This window comes from Hemitrygon akajei, chromosome 10 (genome assembly GCF_048418815.1).
Source record: "Hemitrygon akajei chromosome 10, sHemAka1.3, whole genome shotgun sequence".
NCBI classification, from domain to species: Eukaryota; Metazoa; Chordata; class Chondrichthyes; order Myliobatiformes; family Dasyatidae; genus Hemitrygon; species Hemitrygon akajei.
In genome coordinates, this window is record NC_133133.1 from 170781865 (window position 1) to 170797986 (window position 16122).

Consider the following 16122-nt stretch of genomic DNA (forward strand, 5'->3'; position numbering starts at 1 on the left):
CTTGTATGTGCATAGGTACTTGGCGATTAAAGTCTGATTCTGATTCTGATTAGCAATGATAATTCCAACAATCAATAGATTCTACCATGGTTCCAGAGGACTGGAAGTTTTCAAATGTCACTCCACTCATCAAGAAGGGAGGCAGCAGAAAGGACATTATAGGTCAGTTATCCTGACCTCAGTAGTTGAGATGATGTTGGAGTTGATTGTTCAGGATGTTGTTTTGGGGTACTTGGAGGCACATGACAAAATAGGCCAAAGTTAGCATGGCTTCCTTAAGGGAAAATCTTGCCTGAATTCTTTGAATAAATAACAAGCAGAATAGAGAAAGGAGAATCAGTGGATATTGAGTACTTGGATTTTCAGAAGGCTTTTGAGAAGGTGCCATACGTGAAGTTGCTAAACAAAATAAGAACTTGGTATATAAGGGAAGATGCTAGCATGGATAGAGCATTGCTGATGGGCAGGAAGTATAGAGTCAGAATGAAGCATCCTTTTCAGATTGGGTGCCGCTAACAAGTGGTGTTCAGTAGGAGTCTGTGTTGGAACTACTTTTTCTTGCTGTATGTCAGTGATTTGGATGATGAAATTGATGGCTTTGTGGCCAGGTTTGTGGATGATATGAAGATTGTTGGAAGGGTAAGCAGTGTTGAGGAAACGGAGGCTGCAGAAGGACTTAGACAGAATAGGAGAATGGGCAAAGAAGTCACAAATGTAATACAGTGGAAGGAAGTGGTTTGTCATGCACTTTAGTTGAAGGAATAAAAGCACAGAGTAGTTGCTAAATATGGAAATTTTCAAAAATCTGAGGTACAAAGGGATTTGGGAGTCCTCGTGCAGAATTCCTTAAAGGTTCATTTGCAGATGAATCAGTGAGGAAGGTGAATGCAATGTTAGCATTCATTTTAAGAGGACTAGATTATAAAAGCAAGGATGTCATGCTGAAGCTGTATAAGGCACTGGTGAGGCCTTACTTAGAGTATTGTGAGCAGTTTTGGGCGCCTTATTTAAGAAAGGATGTGGGTCACATTGGAGAGGATTCAGAGAATGAATGAGAATGATTCTGGGAATAAATGGCTTAATATATGAGCAGAGATTAAAGGCTTTGGGCCTATACTAGCTGGAATTTAGAAGAATCGGGTGATCTCATTGAAACCCATCAAATGGTGAAAGGCCTAGATAGAGTGGATGTAAATAGGATGTTTTCTTTGGTGAGGGAGCCTAGGACCAGAGAGCACAGTCTCAAAATAGAGGTCTCAAAATCTGTTCATTTAGAACAGAGATGAGGAGGAATTTCTTTAGCCAGAGAGTGATGAATCTGTGAAATTCATTGCTACGGGTAGTTGTGGAGGCCAGGTCATTTGCTGTTTTTAAGGCAGAGGTTGTTAGGTTCTTGATTAGTCATGGGGATACGGCAAGAAAGGAGAATGGGGTTGAGCGGGAAAAAGATCGAATAGCCTAATTCTGCCTCTATGTTCTATGGTCTTATGGCAATTATTGCCTGCCAACAATGCCCACAATCCATCATCATACATGGCTGTCTGAGCTGAGGATGAAGGTAGGACAGTATAGCACAGTAATGAGCCCTTCAACCCCAAAGTAGTGTCAAATCAATTAAATTAGTAATCAAATGCACAATTAAACTAGTCTCTTCTGTTTATAAACTACGCATATCCTTCTATTTCCTGCAAATTCATTACATCTACGTCATATTTACCTCCACCACCACCACCCAAGGCAGTGCATTCCAGGTACCCACTACTGTCTGTGTAAAAGAAAACTTGTCCTGCACATCTCCTTTGAACTTAGACCCTCTCACCTTAAGTGTATGTCCTCCAGTATTAATAATATTAAACCTGTGAAAAAGGTAGTGGCTGTCTACTCTATGTACCTGTGTTTGCCTTTGAGAACACACTGGACATGGAAGCTGTGAATGAACCAGGAGATTCATGGTCTGCTGAGAGCTAGATTTGTGGTATTCAACACCAGCTATCCAGAACTCTACAAGAAGTCCAAGTACAGTCTAAGGAAGACTAATATAAGAGCAGAGAAAAAAAAATTCTGACTGAACTTAATGCAACTGGACACATGTCAACTGTGGCAGGGTTTGCATGCCATTACTTCCTATAACGTTAAACCTAACATCAAAATGGCTGCGATTCTTCACTCCCCAATGAGCTCAACAATTTTTAAGCACATTTTCAGAGTCAGGTTTAATATCACCCACATACGTCATAAAATTTGTTCACTTAGTTGCAGCAGTATAATGCAATACATTATAATATAGAAAAACATAAATAAGTAAATCAGTTACAGTAAATATAAAATAGTTAAATTAAAAATAGCCCAAAAACAGAAAGAATTTTAAAAAGTGAGGTAGTGTTCATGGATTTAATGAGGAGGGCTGACTGTAATATAAAAAAAGTGAAGTAGTATCCAAGAGCATAGTGTCCATTTAGGAATTGGATGGCAGAGGGGAAGAAGCTGTTCCTGAATCACTGAGTGTGTGCCTTCAGGCTTCTGTATCTCCTACCTGATGGTAACAGTGAGAAAAGGGCATGCCCTGGGTGCTGAAGGTCCTTAATAATGGATACCACCTTTCTGAGGCACTGCTCCTTGGATACAATAGAGACTAGTACCCAAGATGCAGCTGACTAATTAGAATTTTCTGTAGCTTCTTTTGATCCTGTGCATTAGCCCCCTCCCCCTTACCAGACAGTGATGCAGCCTGTCAGAACGCTCTCTACAGTACATCTGTAGAAGTTTTCAGGTGTTTTAGGTGACAAACTCAAACTCCTCATGAAATATAGCCACTGTCCTCTTTATACTTACATCAATATGTTGGGACTATGTCAGATCCTCAGAGATCTTGACACCCAGGAACTTGAAATTGCTCACTCTCTCCACCTCTGATTCCTCTATGAAAGGGAGATGCCTTCAGCATCTGACCACCCTCTAATATCTGTCACAGAGGCCAACATCTGAACACCTTTCACGAGGATAAACGCTCGCAACGTGTCAGTGGCAGACGGTGTACTTGGCAGGGTACTGAAAAACTGTGCCAACCAACTGGCTGGATTGTTCAAGGGCATCTACAACCTCTCCCCTCTGTAGATGGTTTCCACCTACTTCAAAAGGGTATTAATAATACCAGTGCCCAGGAAGAGCAGGATGAACTTCCTCAATGACTTTCACATCTGCTGTGATGAGGTGCTTTGAGAGCTTGGTCATTTATTTAATATTTATTTACTTAGCGATACAGTGCATCATGGCTATAATTAACTTCTGCCTATACTGGCTACAGTCAGTGCAAATTGGAAATAATGTCTCCTCTTTGCTGACTATCAGCATATGTGTACCTCAGAGATGTGTGCATAGCCCAATACTCTACCCTCTACATTTCATGACTTTGTAGCTAGGTGCAGCTCAAGCAGCGCCTGTAAATAAATAAAAGGGGTCAACAATGGAAAAGGTTAGTAGCTTCAAGCTTCTGGGCATCAACATCTCAGAGGATCTATCTTGGTTGCAACAAATTGATGCAATCATGAAGAAGGCAATTTAGTCCTTCGGGTCTACTCTGCCATTTCATTTTAGCTGATCCAGTTCCCTCTCAGCTCCAATCTCCCGCCTTCTCCCAGTAGTTGTTCCTGCCCTGACTAATCAAGAATCTATCAGCCTCTGACTTAAGTATACCCAATGACTTGTCCTTCACATGTTTAAAATGTAAAGTCAACAGAATGATGCCAACAGTAACTTCAGGATATCTGGTTTTAACTATACATTTATGGATCAATGGTGTTGAGCAGTCAGCCTAATCCCCATTTTGAGAGCAAAATCTAACCCAGGAATTTCCAGCCTCAGTTAATGGTAGGGGTCCATGGCAGAAAAAAGGTCGGGAACCCCTGCAATGTTCCCTCTAAGGTGTGTGCACCCATACATCTTTTGCTACTCATGCGCAAACAAATTTAAACTGCATACAAAAGGTTCTCATCCTCTACCTCATTGGCATGTTAAGTATATCTCATGATCGCACGTAATCACGTTTGCTTTTCCAGTTTCTGATGTGGACATTGTTGACAACATGGTGTTAGCAATGATTTGTCTGCGGATTTTAGAACGGGCTTATTTATACTGTTTTTATTGAAGAAATTATTCAGTGCACACATGTTATTGTCACTGGGCAAAAAATTGCACAGCACAAGGTTTTCACGCATGCTGGTCATTACAAATTAGAGGGAATATTGAACCCCTGATGTACTTGTGAAGCTTGATGGCTAGTTTTGTGTTGATAGTAGATGGAAATTACCTTGCATGTACGGACCTCCTGGGAGTCCGTTCATCTCTTGTTGCTTTAATACTATTATCTTTTCTGTATATAGATGACTGATGGACAGAGTTCTTGTGAATGAGCTAAACTGCTTATCCAAATATTTTTAATGGGAACTTCTTATAAAGGTAAAATGTCTTGGAGCAGCAATCTGAACTGGCCCATACCTCACCACTTCATGGTTTTGTATGCATGAAGCATGTTGTCAACCAGCGGCACATAGTTTGGTGCTCTGTAGTTGTCAAGAAAATTTTCAACAACATCCTTGGATGTCTTCCATGTGATTTTCTCCAGTCCCACTAGAAGTTCCTCAAATTGCCTGTTATAGATGACCTGTTTGATTTGTGGACCAACAAAAATTCCTATCTTAATCTTGGCATCAGTTATTTGGACTTGAATTATGAATTGAAATAACAAATATAGACGATTTTAAAATGGTGTGTGATAGTAAAATTTCATTGTGATTTTCATGATCTGCAGCCATAAGATATAACTAAAGGTATTCAGGAAGCAAAATCTTTGTTGTCTGGTATTATCTATGAATTGTACACTTGGCACTCTTAAAGCTATCAGGAACTCTGAGATTTGAGAGATTGCCAACCACTTTCAAAATAACTGATAGCTGCATGCAGAAATGAACAAATTGGAATCTGAAATAGTTTCACTGTTACTAGCAATACAGATGGGGTCATAGCTTGCAATATTTAACTCAGTTTAGGCTTGGAATAGGATTCTAATTATTGCTTCTTCCTTTTGTTAAAGTGGCCCTTACCTTTGTAAAGATAAAACAAAGGAAATGCTTCATTTTTATCTTAGTGTTAATGTCACATGTTTTCAAATGAATAAGCTGCAGCAAACTACAGATTGATTGTATCTCAAAATAAACCCTTGTATTGTGATGTTACAAGACAGAAATTGATTGATACCTTCAGATGAAGTCGTAAACAATAACAGTTGACCCGTATACAGTGTGGTGGATATTATATTTAAAAAAACTAAGATTCTGCTATTGCTAACTAGCCTGGCATTAATTACCCTTTCATATTTGCTCTCAAATAGAACTGCTATGTGTTAATACAAAACCAGAGCCAATCACATTTTTGTTGTACTGGAAATAAACAAAACCATCAGGTTTTCTTCCTTTAACATAGAACACTACAGCTCAGGATGGGCCCCATGGCTCATGATGTTGTGCAGACCTTTTAACTTCCTCCATGACCAATCTAATCCTCTCCATATAGTCCAGAATTCTCCATTTCCTTCTTTCTCCATGTGCTATCAAATATCCTTAACGTATCAACCTCGAGCGAGGTATTCCACGCAATTACCACTGTGTGTGTGTGCGCTTGTGCGTGTGCGTGTAAAAACACCTCTGACATCTTCCCTGAACTTCTTCCACTCATCTTAAAAGGATGTCATTTGGTATTAGCCATTGCCACCCTGGCTACTCTATCTAAGCATGTTCTCCAATCTTAGCAAATCTGCTCTGCGCCTTCCCTAAAGCTTCCTATTATGAGGTGACTGGAACTGAATACAATACTCTAAGTGTGACTTAAACAGAGTTACAGAGCTACAATATTACCTCACAATTTTTGAACTCAATCCCCTGATTAATGAAGGCCAACATACCATAAACCTTTGTAACCACTCTATCAATACGCAACATTTTTGAGGGAACTATGGACTTGGACTACAAGATCCCTCTGTTTTGTTACACTGTTAAGGATTCCACTGTAAACTTGTACTCCACCTTCAAATTTGGCTTTCCAATGTGAATCATTTCACACTTTTCTGGACTGAACTCCATATGCCAGTTTTCAGCTCAGTTCTGCATGCTGTTCATATCCTTTTGTAACCAACAACAAGCTTCTATACTATCCAAACACAACCAACCTTTGCATCATTAAGGTCAGGACTAAATCAGTTGACAGCACAATAACTTCATGGTCAGTCATTTTTGTTCAATTCAACTTTTTGCAAAATCTTTATAAACCTGTTCAAGGTCTTAAAAAGCTGTAGTGGAATTTTCACTTGCATATTAGTCTGGTAATATGCAACAATACCCCATGAGATAAAATGTTGTAAAGCATCCTGGCTATATAAGAGCATTGATAATTAAATAATAACATTTGCAACACATTAGAGTAAAAGCAGGAATGTGCTTCAGACGAAGGTTTTGTTGACAGTGAAATTTGATGACTTAAGCAATCCAATTTTTTTATTAAACAAAATATACTTTATTCAAAAATAAAATTATGTACATTAAACCAATCAATGTCACTCAATCCTTTACAAATGTTTCCAATACGGTCTTTACATTTCCACACTTTTAGCCATCCAAGTGGCACTATGTTGTTTCATATTTACATACCCTTGTTGAGGGGTATACACCCCACCACCCTACCCCTCAACTCCCGCGGGAGAAGAACTCTAAACTGTGGTCCTTCCCCATCGGCCCTTGCGGTGACTGCACCGAGTTTGAGTGCGTCCCTCAGCCCGTACTCCTGCAGCCGAGAATGTGCCAGTCAGCAGCATTCCCCCGCGGACATCTCCATGTGCTGATAGACCATCAAGTTTCGGGCCGACCAAGGAGCGTTTTTCACTGAGTTGATGATCTGCCAGCAGCACTGGATGTTGGTCTCCGTGTGTCCCCGGGAACAGCCCGTAGATCAGAGGGTCCTCTGTTACGCTTAAGCAATCCAATAGATTAAGAAGAGACACTTTGAAACATAGAGAAGTTTGCTAGGCCTGTTCAGATGGCAGGTAAGAATGTAGAGCAGCAGCCATATTAAAGTGTAAGTGTGGTGGCTCAGATGATTATACTGTATTTTGTGAAGGTACTTTTAAATTAGTTATAATATTACACTAATGGTATTTAATATAGCAATTTACTTCAGTTCAATATTACAAAATTATGCTCTTAGTGAAATTTAGTTTAACAGGTTTATTCAATTTAAAATTACATAGAAAGTTAACAGAATAATTGTTCTTTAGTTTATATTTTGCATAGAAGATATAAAAATGCAATGTTGCTGATCTTGTAATAATTTAAATGATATGTGAAAATATACTATCTTTTGCAATAACCTACGATATGATTTTTATTCACTATCTTCTGACTTCAACACTTTGCATTGACCTATGCTGTTACAAAATTAACATGTTCAAATCACTGTAAACTACAAATGGGCTTTGAAAATTATCCACTACTCATAAATATTTTCATTTTTCTTCATATTTACAGTTTTAGTTTCTGAATATGTCAAGAGCTTTACTTTCTCTTTCAGGTGTAGAGTCAAAAACAACTTAATAATCTATCAGTCTCAGTAACTGTTCAAAGCTATCATTCCTATACAACATCCATGTAATATTCTTCTCAAAATAATTTCCATATTTTATATTGCAATGTCCTAACTAATATTGTTCAATATAATGGGTATTTCTGTTTCTCAAGAATCTGAAGTAAGTCTTGAGCCAATTCTTAAACCTAGGTTTTCTGTATTCAACTTGTTCTGTTTTTTTTTCATATGGTCATAGTTATACAGAATGGAAACAGGCACTATGGTATTTGCCCATCTCATGCCAACCAAGATGTCTACAAGTACTGATCCTATTTTCCTGCATTTGTCCTATCTCCCTCTGGACCTTTCCTATCCATGTACCTATCCACATATCTCTTAAACTTTGCAGTTGAACCTCTAATCTATGAAGCATCCTGGTAAATCCCTTCTGTACATTGTACAGGATTATAGGACTTGAGTTACAAGGAGAGACTCAATAGGCTGGGACTTCTTTCTCTGGAGAGTAGCAGCTCATGAAATGACCTCTTAGAGGTACATAAAATCATGAGGGAAGCAGGTAAGATGGATGGTCAAAAGTTTTTCCCCATGGTGTGGGGGCTTACTGAGCCTCATCGTTGCTCTCCTGTACTATCCCCATATTGCTTGATTCTCTTAATGTCTAGAGATTAATATATCTCTGTCTTGAACTTACTGAGTGACTGGGCCTCTACAGATCTCTAGGGTAAATAACTCCAACAAATCGTTATCTTCTGAGTGAGGAAAATTCTAAACATCTCTATCTTGAATGACCAGCCCTTTAATTTGAGACTAACCTGCATAGAGATTGATAGGTTCTTGGCCCAAAATTTAAACTGTTTTGTTCTTTTCCATAGGTGCTGCCTGACATACTGAGTTCCTCCTGTGTTTTAACTGTGTTGCTGTAGATTGTTATGTTTTAGAACTCCAAAACTTAAAACTAATTGGGGGTGGGGGGAAACAAAGGAACCCGAGAGATGCATGTCTTAGCTTTGCTTTTAATTTTTAGTGATGTGCACTTATGACATGTTGGCATAATAATAATGTAATGATGTGGCTTGTTGATTGTTGTATTTCACTGTTATGAATGCCATTCCCACGGGCGTATCTGTGGAAATGATATTTGTAACAGTGAATCTTTTCTCCATTATAATTTCTTAGTTGGATACCTGCAGGCTTCAGTTCAGTATCTTTGAAATGCCAGCCCAACACTTTTTGTGGAATGACTGAAACAGCTGAGTCAGTGTCCAATTCCATTTTAATTAATTTGGCATTCACTTTTGAGGTAAGCCATATTGTTTGTCTCATGTCAATTTTCACATTGTAAATCTCAAGGCTACACAGTCCTATGTCACTCTAATCATTATCAGATTTTTCATCAACAGCACACCGATTAGTGCTCTTTTTGAAATTGCAGCTTGATTTTTTATCTTTTTCTCTTCCTGACATACTCTTTGTATGTGTCCTACTTTGTTGCATTTTTGCAAGTTTCATCCTTAAACCTGCACTGGTCTGGTGTACATGAGCCTCACCCACAACAGTAAACAATTTGTTCGGCCAGGCAGGGTTCTGTTTAGATGTTGCAATGTTGTTCATGCTCACTTTCATTCCTGACTGCAACTCAATTTTGTCTCTGTTTCCATTGATACAGTTTTAAAACTGCTGTTTTAAACGTAAGTTGTGTTTCAGTTAGGAGCCATTTTTAGAAACATAGACAACCTTCACCACAATACAGGCCCTTTGGCCCACAAAGCTGTGCCAAACATGGCCTTACCTGAGAAATTACCTAGAGTTACCCATAGCCCTCTATTTCTCTGAGCTCCATACACCTGTCCAGAAGTCTCTTAAAAGACCCTATCATATCCACCTCCACCACTGTCGCTGGCAGCCCATTCCATGCACTCACCACTCTCTATGTAAAAAGCTTACCCCTGATAGCTCCTCTGTACCTACTTTCAAGCACCTTAAAACTGCGCCCTCTTGTGCTAGCCATTTCAGCCCTGGAAAAAAAATCCTCTGACTATCCACACGATCAATGCCTCTCACTCATCATCTTGTACATTTTTGAATGCTTTCTTGCAAGATTTCACAAACTAAGTGATCTCTCAGTGTAACATTAAGTCCATCACTGAACTGAGAATGCAACATACACAAAATTCTGGAGGAACTCAGCAGGGCAAGCAGCATCTATGGAAAATAATAAACAGATGACATTTTTGGCTGACCATCCTGAACGTCTTCAATTCAGTGACATGCACTGAAGTTGACTTCCCTTCCTTTAGATTCTAATTATGAAACCTGAAGCATTCTACAACTGGTAATGGTTTTGGTTCTAAATGTTCCCACATAACTTTCACAATATCAGCAAAGCTCATTCTTGTTGGTTTGGTTGGAGCAGTTAAACTTCTCAGCAAATTGTATGCTCTGCCACCTAGTACACTCAGCAAAATTAGCACTTACTTTGCATTGGCTATTTAATTTGCTTCAAAATACTTCTCAATTCACTCTGTATAGTGTACTATATCCAGGTGTCCAGTTAGTTATCTGTTGTGCAATCGAACATGTCTATCTTTCCAATGTAGCCAGCCACTTCTGCATTTTTTAAATTTATGATTATTATTACTTATGAGAATTGTTCCCTTTTCTGCCTTTTCTTTTAACTTGACCATATCTGTCCCTTCCCGAAGGAGCATGTTCTGAGCTAACTTTTTTACTCCACCGTTTCTCAGGAACTTTGTTTTCTCTTGAACATCCCGCTGCACTTCAACAGGTAGGTAGTTACCTCAGGTTCGTTTAAAACTTTCTGATCACCACTGGTATGTTTTATAACTCCAAAACATAAAACTAATTGAAAGAAAAACAAGGGAACCTGAGAGATGTGTGTCTTAGTTTTGCTTTTACCTTTTAGTGAGGAGTGCACCTGTGATGTGGTGGCATAATCATGTGTGCAATTCACATACTTTTACATATAACCTGTAATGAATTATGTAAACAACAAAGAATGCTTAATCAAACAATATGTTTTCACAATTATCCACATATTACTGAAATATTAAATACACAACATAGATGATGTGGGGGCCAAAACTATAGTGTTATGTACTGCTAGGGTTAATTTTTTCTGTGGATTGTCACTTTAAAACACCGGGAGAATGAGACTGACTTCTGGACACTGTTTGAGCTGCTGACTGCAGAGTTGCTTGGTTCCTATGGTGGAGTTATTTGATGGACAATCGATGTTATGGTTTCTCTGCAGCTTGTTTACTTTTTACAAGGACACAGAGACACACACAGTCAGAGTCAAGATGGATTCGGTCAATGGAAGACACCAGTGAGTCGGTCGCTGGTTTAAACTTTCAGTAACCCAAGAGGGGTGAGTTGAGATCGATCCTGAGTATTGATAAATGACTCTCACAAGTTTGCTGCAACTAGAAAAAGTTTGCAGAGAAGAGAAGAGAAGAAACCTAGTGACAAAGAGATCACTGTTTGGACTCTCTCTCTAAGTAGCCCGTGAGGGTGAGTTTGTTTCCATTCAGCTACGACAGTGTGATTCTCACTTAGTTAATCCACAGGAGTGGGTTCTCTGGTGAGGGGAAACCTTTATGAATACCACTTGTGTGTTTACCCTTTGTCTGGGTGTGGTAGTTCACTGAAGAAAGGCACCCCATGGCAAATCACTGTTGGAGTTATTTTGTATGTTGTGGAACTGGATAAGTGGCTAACACGTTGTGTGTGATTGGTGTAACCTTGTGGAATCTATCAGTGTGTTGCCCCTTGCCTGGGTGGTGGTTCGCTTGAAGATGGACCCCTTTGTGATAAGCTACTGTTGGTGATAATCCATACGTGGATTCTGTTTGAGTGTCCTGTGGCCACCACTTTGGGATGTCCCGTAGCTGAATTCGAGTGTGGTACCACTTGTGTTGAAAGGATATTCATTGAAGATCACTGCCGGTGATACTTCGTGTGCGGAGTGGAACAACTTCGGAGATAAAACCTACTGCTATTGTTATTTTGTATTGCTGTCGTGGAATCTGCAGAATATCAATGTAATTGCCTTCTCACAACATCTTGCATTAATTAACCTGTGTGAACTGTGTTAACTGAACTGAACTTTTCTTACATACCATTGTAAGACTGTAATTCTTGCCACCTGAGCTTGAATGAGTTTGGGAATTATATGAACACACATATATACATATAACATTGTTCATTCTTGATTTACCTGGTTTAAGTTACTACCTATATTACGTAGTTGCTAATAGTGTTTTGTTAACAGCAAAGTTACTATATTACATAGTTGCTAATAAAGTAGTGTTTTGTTAACAGCAAAACCAGACTCCAGGTGTGTTCTATTGTTGCTGATACTTTTACAGGGTTGCATGTACGTAACAATAGTCTGAATCAACAATCCACTAACGAAGTTTTCAGAAATCCCATCAGAATCTTGTTTATTATCATTGACATATGTCATGGAGTTTGTTGTAGCAGTACAACAACGCAAGGCATAAAAATTGCTACAAGTTACAAAATAAATAAAGAGTGCAGAAGATGAATAACAAGGTAGCTGTGATTACTCAGGAGAGGGTGCTTGGGAAGCTGAAAGGTCTAAGGTAGATAAGTCACCTGGACCAGATGGACTACACTCACTTCCGTGCCCTGAGTCTCTTGAATTTCTGTGATGTTTTAAGTGTCTTTCACAATGAAGATGACACAAAATACTTCTTCAATCCATTTACCTTTTCTTTGTTCCTCATTGCTACCTCTTCTGTGTCATTGTCCAGCAGTCCGATATCCACTGTTACCTCTCTTTTACTCTCTTCCTCCATTTAGAATGCTGATTTGGGATGAACTGATCCTCCATCTTCCAATTTACTTGCAGAATCTCTAGCCATTGCTGCTCTACCATCATCTCTGCTAGAGTCCCCTTCCAATCAACTTCAGCCAGCTCCTCTCTCATAGATAGATAGATAGATAGATAGATAGATAGATACTTTATTCATCCCCATGGGGAAATTCAACTTTTTTTCCAATGTCCCATACACTTATTGTAGCAAAACTACTTACATACAATACTTAACTCAGTAAAAAAATATGATATGCATCTAAATCACTATCTCAAAAAGCATTAATAATAGCTTTTAAAAAGTTCTTAAGTCCTGGCGGTTGAATTGTAAAGCCTAATGGCATTGGGGAGTATTGACCTCTTCATCCTGTCTGAGGAGCATTGCATCGATAGTAACCTGTCGCTGAAACTGCTTCTCTGTCTCTGGATGGTGCTATGTAGAGGATGTTCAGAGTTTTCCATAATTGACCGTAGCCTACTCAGCGCCCTTCGCTCAGCTACCAATGTTAAACTCTCCAGTACTTTGCCCACGACAGAGCCCGCCTTCCTTACCAGCTTATTAAGACGTGAGGCGTCCCTCTTCTTAATGCTTCCTCCCCAACACGCCACCACAAAGAAGAGGGCGCTCTCCACAACTGACCTATAGAACATCTTCAGCATCTCACTACAGACATTGAATGACGCCAACCTTCTAAGGAAGTACAGTCGACTCTGTGCCTTCCTGCACAAGGCATCTGTGTTGGCAGTCCAGTCTAGCTTCTCGTCTAACTGTACTCCCAGTTACCTCTGCTGGTAACTACAGTCATTAAGTTTTCAAGCAATCTTTGGCTACCTTTCACGAGAAGATCTGCAAATGCTGGAAATCCAATCAGCACACAGAAAATGTTGGAGGAACTCAGCAGGACAGACAGCATCTGTGGAAAAGAGTAAACAGTCAATGTTTCTTGCTGAGGCCCTTCATCAGGACACTTTGACTACCTGTAATTGTTCCTTTCCCCAATATCTCCACTTCTGGGTAAAGGCTATCAACCAGTGTTTACTATAAGCCCACTAATTCCCTCTCATTTTTATCAGGCCTCAGCACCAGCGTCTACTCCTCAGACGCCCTTTAAGTTCCCTTCCCTCAGTATTTCTACGCTAGTTCAAGCGATACAACAGCAAGTCTCCTGCATTACCAATATTTAAGGCCCCTGCTAGAGAAATACTAGTACCGAGATACTAGTTCACTTGCATTTTTTTCAGTTTACTTTCCTGTCTTTACTGTTCTGCATTATGCTTGGCTGAACACTTTGAATCATTCCGCATTAATGACAGGAAGCATCCGATCACCAGTCACATATTCCATTCCTTCTTGCATTGATATCTCTATCCTCTCAGGGTCTGATCATTGGGGTAGAAACAGTACTTACAGTTAAGGGATGATTTGACATTTTCTAGTTTTATTTCAGTCGTAAAAAGTAGAATTTTCCCACTTGTACTCCCATTTTTTTTTCAAAATTCAAAGTACATCTGTTATGAAAGTATTACATACTTTGATAATAAATGTACTTGCTTCCTTAAGGTTGTTATAGCTGGGGACCAGCTCCATGGGGACAAGCTCCCACTACCTATTAAATACTCCCAATGGCATGTGCCTCAAATAGCTCCTGATATCTAAGTCCAGTTCCTGACGTTGACATGTGGTTTAGCTACTAAGCCTGGGGGAGCTGTTTCTACTGACAGAAGGTGCAAAGGCAGGTTGCTGGCGCCTTAAAACCAGTCGCTTTGGGTAGATGGGGCTCGTCAGCAGTGGTTGGCAGCTCATCTAGGAGAAGGAGAACTCTGATCTCAAGCCTCTGCTGCTTTGTGGCCATTCCAACTCCTGGGGTAGGCTTCAAGAGTAAACCCCAAGGAAAAAGTCCAGAGCTGGAGTCCCTAAGGCAGCCTACATTAAGTTCAATACTGTCTGGTAACTCCTGTGACGCAGCTGGTACCAAACTGTATTGGTCTCTGCTGTTCCTTTGGGTTCATCAGATGCGTGGAGAGGGGGAGCTTGCTACATGGGCAACAGCTTGCTCTCCATATCATACTGCCCAGGCTTGCATATCTAGACAGCTAGGGCACAATATCCATGGTCAACCCTGACCAACAGAGGTCCTCACATACATTATACATCCTTGAGATCCATTTCCTTACAGGCAGCCACACAACAAAACAGAAACAAAAAAAAGAGCCCATTAAGAAAAAAGACGGTCAAACACCCAAAGTGCAGAGAAGAAAAAAATCATGCAATCAATAAAAGTAAGCAAATGGCATTCAGAACTGAAGTTTTATGGAAGTGAATCCACAAACATGAATACAGGCATTACTGCAGCTGGAGCAGGCCGTAGCCTCAATTAAGTGCAGAGCAGGGGCCAAGAAAACATCACAGAGCAGCGAGCAGAACTGGCCCATCCCTCATCTTGGTCCCAATACCTTGATGTTTTCACTCTGCTCTGGCACCTAAATCGATCCAACCTTGGGTCTTACCTTGCTCTCGGAGACGGGCCCGGGCTCTGCTCCCCTCCCTATTATTTGCGGCGATTCTTTGCCAGAAAAAATATTATTAATAAATTACGTCATTGTTTTATTTGCCACCGATAAGTAGTCCCTGGGTTTCACCAGCACTATTTTAAAACAGAAGATTACATTTACAGTCCTTGCCTTATTTGTGAAAGAATCTTAAGACAATTTTGGACAATTCCAAACTAATCTTTTGTATACACTTGAAGTTGTCCAATACAAATTTGTCTTTTCACTTTTCTTTGCAATCTTATTTTCTCTCCTCCACTATAAGCATTTGATCTTCATCTCAGTAAATCAAGGGATTGCTAATTTACTCAGTATTGTTTTTGCCCCCTTGGATATATGTTTTAAATATGAGGGGTGATTGATAAGTTCATGGCCTAAGGTAGGAGTCAATTTTAGAAAACCTAGCACATTTATTTTTCAACATAGTCCCCTCCTACATTTACACACTTAGTCCAGCGGTTGTGGAGCATACAGATCTTGGCCCTCTAGAAAGTGTCCACAGATGGGTGATTGATAAGTTCGTGGCCTAAGGTAGAAGGAGATGAGTTATACAGCTCTCATTACATGCACATGCAGGTCAACTCTGAGTGATTATGCAGGAAGCTTGAAGTTAATAACTCATCAGGGGTGACTGATAAGTTTGTGGTCTAAGGTAGAAGGAGATGAATTATTAACTTCAAACTTTCTGCATAATCACTCAAAATGTTGAACTGCATGTGCATGTAATGAGAGCAGAAACGCATCTCCTTCTATGTCAGGCCACAAACTTATCAATCACCCATCTGTGGACACTTTCTGGAGGTCCAAGATCCGTATGCTCCACAACCGCTGGACTAAGTGTGTAAATATAGGAGGGGACTATGTTGAAAAATAAATGTGCTAGGTTTTCTAAAATTGACTTCTTCTACCTTAGGCCACGAACTTATCCATCATGCCTTGTATTTCCACCAGACTGTCAGCTGATAAGAGAAATTCCTGCATATCCCCAAATGCAACCAAATTAATTCGTTTGATGTTTCAATTAACCGAAAAAAAATCATCTTTAAAATCCCTGATGATGATGCAAGAATTTTATTAAGTGTATT